Genomic DNA, 8,077 nt, shown 5'->3' with positions numbered 1-8,077 from the left:
GTCTCTCATTATCCCCTTTTAATATTATGGAGATCAGCATGAAAATCCCATTGTTAGTACCGACTGACTTAGATAAATTATTGAAAGCCACTTTTATCTGTTTTATACATTGGGATTCCGTGTAAAATTTCATTTGACAAAACAATTCTGCCACTCGGTATAAAATTTATTGGGCACCCATGAAACTCCAAAAACACCATGTTAAGCGCTGTGGAAATAAGTGAAGATCACCCGAATGAGAAAAAACTGAAGCTACTTATTCAAAGCTTTGCCATAGCCAGGGAGTCAGCTACCATCATTTGCATTAAGTAGAGATGCAAAGGCAGGCAGAGGAGAGGAAAAGCTTTATAGTGACGAAGGGGAAGGCTTCAGGTGTGCCCTGATGGGAGGTTCTTGGCATAGGAAAGCTGGAGGAGGGTGGACTAGAAATGGGACATCTTATGTGATTGGTTTGGGGAGCATATTTGGCTTTCTCTGCTTGGTCTGAGCTGGAAGCCAGAGCAAAAATTAGAGAAGCTGATACTCAAGTTGATACTTGACTTGGTCGAGTCCTGACTGTTCTGGGCCAATTGCTGCAGAGGCTGTGACTTGGCTTCCTAGATGAGTTGCGGCAGAGGCTGTGGGTCAGAGTTCTATTGTCATATATGGCCTGCCCACTGTCTGTTTTTCCAGGCCCTCAGCATTATATGCATTGTTTCACTTAAGCCCCATTACAGCCCCATGAGACTGTTAATGTTATTATCTCAGTTTTATGAATGAGAAATGGAGTTGCAGAGAAGTTAGGTAACTTGCCCAAAGTCAGACGGCTATGAAGAGATAAAGCTGGGTCCTGAGCCGAAGCAGACTGACCTCAGACCCCTGCGTTTTTCATTAACAAGCTGTATTTCTGTCTCTTCTCCATATGAAAAAAAAATGTGGAAATTGACAAACTAAAATCCATTTGAAAATGAAAAAGATCTAGAATGGCCGAAACAACTTGGAAAGAGAATAACAAAGTTGGAGAGCTAACATTCCTAGAGAGTTAACATAATAAGACTTCTTAGAAAACGATAGTAATTAAGAGCGTGTGCAATGGACCTCAAGATAGATCATGGAAGTGAATAGAGAAAAAAAATATGTATATAATGACAAAAATTGATTTTTGAAAAAGATTTAAAGGCAACTCAATAGAGAAAGGATAGTGGTTTCAATGAATGAGTTTGGAACAATTGCATATTCATATGCAAAAAATGAACTTCAATCCATACTTCATACCATACACGAAAATTAAGTCAGACTAGATCATAGACCCAAATATAAAATCTAAAACTATAAAACTACTAGAAGAAAACATAGGAGAAGAACTTTGTGACTTCTGATTAAACAAAGATTTTGTAGATATGGCACAATCGATAAAAGAAAAATTTGGTAAATTGGACTTTATCAAAATTAAAACTTCTGCTCTAAAAATAAACTAAAAAGACAAAAAACAAAAACCCCTTCTGTTCTTGAAAAGACACTGTGAGAAGAATGAAAAGACAAATCACAGACTGGGAAAAAATATTTGCAAAACACATACCTGATAGGGAACTTGTGCCCAGAGTATATGAAAACCTTCGAAAACTCAATAATGAAACAGACAACTCAATTTTTTTAAGTGGACAAAAGAGATGAACAGACATTTCACCAAAGAAAATATATAGATGAGGGGGCCCTGGCTGGCTCAGTCGGTAGAGCATGTGACTCTTGATATCTGGGTTGTGAGTTTGAGCCCCATGTTGGGTGTAGAGATTACTTAAAAATTTTTTTAAATCTTTAAAAAAAGAAGAAAATATATGAATGACAAATAAGCACACGAGAAGATGCTGAAACATCCTTAGTCATTAAGGAAATGCAAATTAAAATCACAATGAGATATTGCTACATACATATTAGGATGTCTGACTTAAAAGACAGATCATATGGTGGGGGAGGATAGAAAAAAGACAGTTCATATGGGACGCCTGGGTGGCTCCGTCTTTTGAGTGTCTGACTCTTAATTTCTGCTCGGGTGGTGATCTCAGGGTTGTGAGTTCCATCCCCTGTGTTGGGCTCCACGCTGGGCGTGGAGCCTGCTTGGGATTCTCTCTCCTTCTGTTCCTCCCCACTCGCTCTTGCTCTTTCTCTCTGAAACAAATACATAAAATCTTAAAAAAAAAAATAAAAGACCAATCATACCAAGAGTTGACAAGGATATGGAAAAACCAGAACTCATAAACTGTTGGTGGGAAAGTAAGAGTACAGACACTGTAGAAAACTGTTTGGTAGTTTCTCTAAAAAGTTACATACACCCTACTATATGATCCAACCATTCCACGTCTGTGCATTTACCTAGGGGAAGAGAAAGCATATTCCATACAAAGACTTGTATAGGAATGTTCATGGCAACTTTATTGTTAATAGCCAAAAATGGGAAACAAATCAAATGTCCATCAACAGTTAAATGGATAAACAAACTGAAGTATATTCACACAATGGAGTACTACTCATCAATAAAAAGAAATAAATTATTTTTTGTAACAGCCTTAGATATAATTCACATACAATAAAATTCACCCATGCAAAGTGTGCGAGTCAATGGTTTTTATATATTCCGTGTTGCACAACCATTACCACAGTCAATTTGAGAACATTTTCATCACACCACAAAGAAACCCTGTTCTCTTTAGCAATTGCCTTCAATTTCCCCCAGCTCTCACCCCTAGCCTTTAGGCAACCACTAATGTACTTCCTGTCTCTATACATTTGCCAATTCTGAACATTTCATATTAAAATGGAATCATGCATTATGTGTTTTTTTGTGTGAGTGTGTCTGGCTTCTTTCACTTAGCATAAGGTCAAGATTCACCCACGCCGTAGCATGTATCAGTACTTCATTCCTTTTTATGACTGAATAATATTCAACCTTATGGATTATACCATATTTTGTTTATCCATTCATCAGATGGAAGGTATTTGGGTTGTTTCCACATATTGGCTATTGTGAATACTCCTGCTATAAACATTCACGTATAAGTTGTGAGCCCATTTGTTTTCATTTCTCTTGGGTATATACCTAAGAATGGAATTGTTGGGTCAAATGGCATGACTTTTGAAGAATCTCAAGACTATTTTCCAAAGTGGTTGCACCATTTTACATTCCTACCAGTAGTTGTTTGTGGGTTATAATTTCTCTATAAACTCTCCAACACTTGTTATTATCTGACTTTTTCTTTTTCTTTTTTAAAGTAGGCTTCATGCCCAGCATGGAACCCAACTCGGGGTTTGAACTCACTACTGTGTGATTGAGACCTGAGCTGAGATCAAGAGTCTGACACTTAATGGACGGAGCCACCCAGGCGCCCCTGACTTTTTCATTATAGCCCCCCTAATGTTATTGAGTATCTTTCCATGTGTATTTGTATATCTTCTTTGGAGATACGTCTGTTCAGATCCTTTGCTCATTTTTTAATTGGATTATTTGTCTTTTATGAGTGAGTTATAAGTTCTTTACCTATTGCAGATATAAGTCCCCTATCAGAGGAATAAACCATTGATACACAACAACGTGATGAATCTCAAATAATTATACAAAGTGAAAGAAACCAGAGCAAGGGGCGCCTGGGTGGCTCAGTTGGTTAAGCGACTGCCTTCGGCTCAGGTCATGATCCTGGAGTCCCGGGATCGAGTCCCGCATCGGGCTCCCTGCTCGGCAGGAAGTCTGCTTCTCCCTCTGACCCTCCCCCCTCTCATGTGCTCTCTCTCTCAAATAAATAAATAAAATCTTTAAAAAAAAAAAAAAAAGAAACCAGACCAAAAAAAAAAAAAAAAAAGAGTAAATATGGTACAATCTATTTTTATAAAACTGTAGAAAATGTAAAATAATCTAAAGTTACAGAAAGCAGATCCTGGGCTACCAGAGGGAGAGTTTGGAGGGAGGTGCAGAGAGGGAGGGTTTTTAAAAGTGCACAAGGAAACTGTTGGTGATGATGTTTATTTTCATTATCCTGACCATGGCGGTGGTTTCACAGGTGTATGCATACGTTAAAAATTGTCAAGTTCTACACTTTAAACACGTGTAATGTATTGTATGTCAATTATACCTCAAGAAAGCTATTTCAAAGGAATCCAAAGAACTTTACAATACTCTGCTGTTTCACCTTTGTCATGTCGGTATTTTTCACCAGAAAGCGCCCTCCCAACTGTACTCCCTACAATTTATTTTGCTCTTCTACACTCACCAATGTTCTCCAAGTTCTCCCATCCCACACTGCTCTATTCCAGGATATGCCCCCATTTCCCGCCACATTCACTGGTGCTCCTCTCCCAGGAGCCCAATGTCAGACTGCCCAGGTCCTAGGATGATGCATGCTTAGGATTCCTGCAGAACTTAGCCCAATGTCTTAATTCTGGTTTAGTTTGTTGATTAAAAGCACAGACTCTGAGGCAATAAGCAAGTTCATTTACCTGTATATGCCTTACTTTCCTCACATATAAAACGGGCATAAAGGCGTAGCATAAGCAATATAGTCAGTGAAACTGTAATAGCGTTCCATGGTGACAGATGACAGCTACATTTGTGGTGAGCCTAGCATAATGTATAAACTTGTCAAATCACTATGTTGTACACCTGAAACTAATGGAACGTTGTGCATCAATGATACTCAATTTTTTTTTTAATTTAATAAACAAAATGGGCATAAAAATAGTGCTTACCTCACTATTTTTAATCATCACACACAGGGTTGGTGTGATGATTAAATGAGTTAATATAAGCAAGATGTTTGGGTCAGTTGCTGGCACATAGCAAAGCCTAGATAAGTGTTTGCACTTATTTATATTTGGGAAAAGGGTGGAGATTTGCCAAGAATTGGGTGGGCAGCTGTTTCTGGGGGAGAAAGAACTTTCGGGCTGTTTGGGAAATAGTTTCCTTTTGCTTTCTTCTTTATGGGAGGATCTGTTGCTGCTGGCCCTTCTTTTGTTAGAAGTTCTGATTGAGGGCGCCTGGGTGGCTCACTTGGTTAAGCCACTGCCTTCGGCTCAGGTGATGATCCTGGAGTCCCGGGATCAAGTCCCGCATCAGGCTCCCTGCTTAATGGGGAGTCTGCTTCTCCCTCTGACCCTCCCCCCTCTCATGTGCTCTCTCTCTCTCTCATTCTCTCTCTTTCAAATAAATAAATAAAATCTTTAAAAAAAAATTCTGATTGGGCACCTGGGTGGCTCAGTCGTTAAGCGTCTGCCTTCGGCCCAGGTCATGATCCCAGTGTCCTGGGATCGAGTCCCGCATCAGGCTCCCTGCTCAGCAGGAAACCTGCTTCTCCCTCTCCCACTCCCCTTGCTTGTGTTCCCTCTCTCGCTGTGTCTCTCTCTGTCAAATTAATAAATAAAATCTTTTAAAAAAAATTCTGATTGATCTTGCTTTGTCGTGTACTTCCGTCCCTGGCGTATCTAGACACTGAGGGCATGGTGAACCTGTCATCAAGGGGAGATACAAAGGTAACGAGGGGCAAGATTACTGCACTGAGCCTTTCAACATTTGTTATGTGAACCCAGGGGAGGGAATGGTGTACCAAATGCTACAAAAGCTGGTATTTCCAGCCATTTGTTTGGTCAGACATTTGTCAACTCACTCCTTCCTGATAGATCAGTGCTGTGAGAACAAGACTCTGTTCTCAGAGAGGCAATGTCTCTTCAGCAGAACATAGACTTATTCTGTGGATCCAGGAGAGTGCCCTGACCCCAGCACACCTCTCTGTGGGGTAATAGAAGGATGGGGAACCCCTGTTTTCTCTTTGCTTGTTGACCCAGCCTTGTAAGAACTCCCCTTACCTAATAAAGCCTAATCCTTAATGTATGCTGAGTGACATGTTAGAATGCATCTTAAGTCCTGGAACACAATAGGAGGTGACCCAGAAAGGCCCACCTGGCATGACAGAAACACACTGAGAGTCATATGGTCTATTCCTCTGGCTCAGTTTCTGTTTATTGTTGGCCTGGGGACTAGGATGATTCTTGGGGCAGAGAAGTCCCTATAGGATAATTAAAAGTTGACTATATAAACATTTCCATAAATTAAACCAAAGAAGTGTATTTAGCGCTAGCTGAATCTAGACACTAATTGCTTCCTTTGATCAAATCATAAGGCCTTTCAATTTTTTTTTTTAATTTTTAAATTATCTTTTCGTTGTGGTAAAAAAACACATTACATAAAATTTACCATCTTAACCATTTTTAAGTGTACTGAACAGAACTATTAAGCATATTCACATTACTGTGCAACCAATCTCCAGAATCTTTTCATCTTGCAGAGCTGAAACTCTATGTCCATTGAACAACAACTTCCCATTCTGTCCAGCTCCAGGCAACCATCATTCTACTTGTTGTTTTTATGAATTTGAATACCCTAGACATATAAGTGGATCATACAGTATTCATCTTTTGCGACTGGATTAATTCACTTAGCTTAATGTCTTTGAGGTTCATCCATGTTGTAGCAACTGTCAGAATTTCATTCCTCTTTAATGCAGAATCATATTCCTTTGTATATATACATATACCACATTTTGTTTATCCATTCATCTGTTGATGGACATTTGGATTGCTTTCACCTCTTGGCTATTATGAATAATGCTGCTATGAACATGGGTGTACAAATAACTTTCCAGTTTCCTGCTTTCAGTTCTTTTGGATATATACCCAGAAATAAAATTGCTGGATCATATAGTAAAGGCTTATCTTGAAAAAAAAAACATTATCTAAACAGTAAAATGAATATGATTCTATTGTGGTGTAGAAGATATTATATACATGAATTTTTAAGATAGGAATATTCCCAAAGTGATCTACTGATTCAGTGTAATTTCTACCAAAGTCCCAGCTGACTTCTTTGTAGAAATTAGTAAGCTGATTCTAAAATTTATATTGAATAGTAAAGGACACAGAATAGCCAAAAGAGTCTTGAAAAAAGAAGTAGCAGAAGGATCATACTTCTCGGTTTCAAAATTTACAATAAAGCAATGGCAATCAACACAGTGTGGTATTGGCATAAGAATAGGGATATAGACCCATAGAATAGACTTGAGAGTCCAGAAATGAACCCATCCATCTATGGCCAACTGATTTTCAACAAAGGTGCAAGACCACTTAATGGGGAAAGAATGATCTTTTCAACAAATGGTGCTAGAAAAACTAGTTATCCACAAGCAAAAGAATGAAGCTCTCACCCCATATATAAAAATTTACTCAAAATGGATGTAAAATATAAAACTCTTAAAAGAAAATGTAAGGGTAAATCTCCATGACCTTGGATGTGGCAAAGGATTCCTAGATGTGACACCAAAAGCATGAGCAACAACAACAAATAGATCAATCGGACTTCATCAAAACTAAAAATGTTTGTGCTTCAGAAGACACCATCTCAGTCTGTTTGAGCTACTATAACAAAATACTATAGACTGGGCAGCTTACAGACAACAGAATTTTATTTCTCATAGTTCTGGAGGCTGGAAGTCTGAAATCAGGGTGCCACCGTGGTCAAGTGAGGGCCCTCTTCTGGGTCACAGACTTCTCATTGTGTCCCATGGCAGAAAAGACCAGGGAGCTCTGCGGTCTCTTTTATAAGAGCGTAACCCCACTCATGACAGTTCCACTTTTATGACCTAAGCATCTTCCAAGTGTCCCACATCCTACTACCATCACACTGGGTTTCATAATTTTGAGGGGACACAAACATTCAGCAGACACCACCAAGAAAGTGAAAATACAACGCACAGAACAGGAGAAAATATTTGCAAATCATATATTTGCTAAGGGAGTTGTATCCAGAATATACAAAGAGGTGTTACAACTCAATAATAAAAAGACCATAATCCAATTAAAAATGGGCAAGGATCTGAATAGAAATGAAGAGCTGGGGGTGCCTGGGTGACTCAGTTGGTTAAGCGTCTGCCTTCGGCTCACGTCATGATCCCAGCATCCTGGGATCAAGCCCAGTGTCGGGCTCCCTGCTGAGCAGGGAGTCTGCTTCTTCCTCTGCCCCTCCCTCCTGCTCATGCTTTCGCATGCTCTCTCTCTCTCTGAA

Source organism: Halichoerus grypus, chromosome 12 (assembly GCF_964656455.1).
Source record: "Halichoerus grypus chromosome 12, mHalGry1.hap1.1, whole genome shotgun sequence".
Taxonomy (NCBI): Eukaryota; Metazoa; Chordata; class Mammalia; order Carnivora; family Phocidae; genus Halichoerus; species Halichoerus grypus.
Note: the sequence above shows the minus strand (reverse complement) of the source record.